At 32.5% G+C, this 931-nt stretch overlaps 1 protein-coding gene across 1 annotated transcript in view; it reads right to left on the bottom strand.

Annotated features, from left to right (window-relative positions):
• Window positions 1-931, bottom strand: part of LOC119586666 (myotubularin-related protein 14-like) — a 27,384-nt gene that overhangs the window by 24,600 nt on the left and 1,853 nt on the right. The window lies entirely within an intron of this gene.

Here is a 931-nt window from a genome sequence, read left to right as displayed (position 1 = left end):
GACACTTTGGCAAGCTGATTTTATCTGTCTCATGCATCTATGAAGTGGAATTTATGTGATGCGGAAATCATGTGTTAATGATATGTACTTTATGCCTAAAGTTGAATTCTACTTTGTGATTTTTACAGGGAGACTTACATTTAATAGTTTATTTATTTATTATAGGTCATCTTTTCTTCAAATGTTAAAGCACACTAAATTTCTGAATCAAGAAACTCTTAACAGCCACTTCTTGACAAATATTTTGTTTTTTAAGAAATAAAACGCACATAAACACACTTTCATTGTAACGTGTCATTATTTGTATTTAACTGGGACTAGATATATATACTATATATATCAAATTTTTAATTAATATCAACATATTGATGTCCTGTCTTTGATTTGTTTGTGAAGACATGTGTGAAAATTGATAGTCTTGTGTTGGCTATACTCTCTCCCTGCTTTAGCCTCATTCATTTTTGTCTAGTTTTCAACTAATCATGTCAATACACACCCAACATTATACTGAACTAAAGGAAGAGGAAGGAGGGAAAACAATGCAAAAGAAAAAGAGAGAAATGGGGAGTGGGAAACAAAGTCAGCATAAATAAAAATGTAAACTTATGAACTCTCATTCTTTGTTTATCTAATAAACTGCTGCATCAAGTCTTTGAATTCCCTACTGCAGGACCACAATAGTGAAGTTGTTCAATACCTACAATAGTGAAACAGAACATCTTCCTTCATGAATATAAATTGTGATTAACTCCACCTACTATCATAATGATTATGGCTTATTACCCAACAATTTCATACATGACTGACTGATTTATAATCTTATTGGTATAAAGATATACATCAAAAGGAACAAGCAGCATGCTTTGGCCTCACAAATGGTAGGAGGATGGGAGGGAAGGAGGGAAAAGTAGTCTTAGGGTTTGACTCCATG

The sequence above is a fragment of the Penaeus monodon genome, chromosome 21 (assembly GCF_015228065.2).
Source record: "Penaeus monodon isolate SGIC_2016 chromosome 21, NSTDA_Pmon_1, whole genome shotgun sequence".
Lineage (NCBI taxonomy): Eukaryota > Metazoa > Arthropoda > Malacostraca > Decapoda > Penaeidae > Penaeus > Penaeus monodon.
The sequence above is the reverse complement of the archived record's forward strand: the minus strand, read 5'-3'. Positions and strand labels throughout refer to the sequence as shown.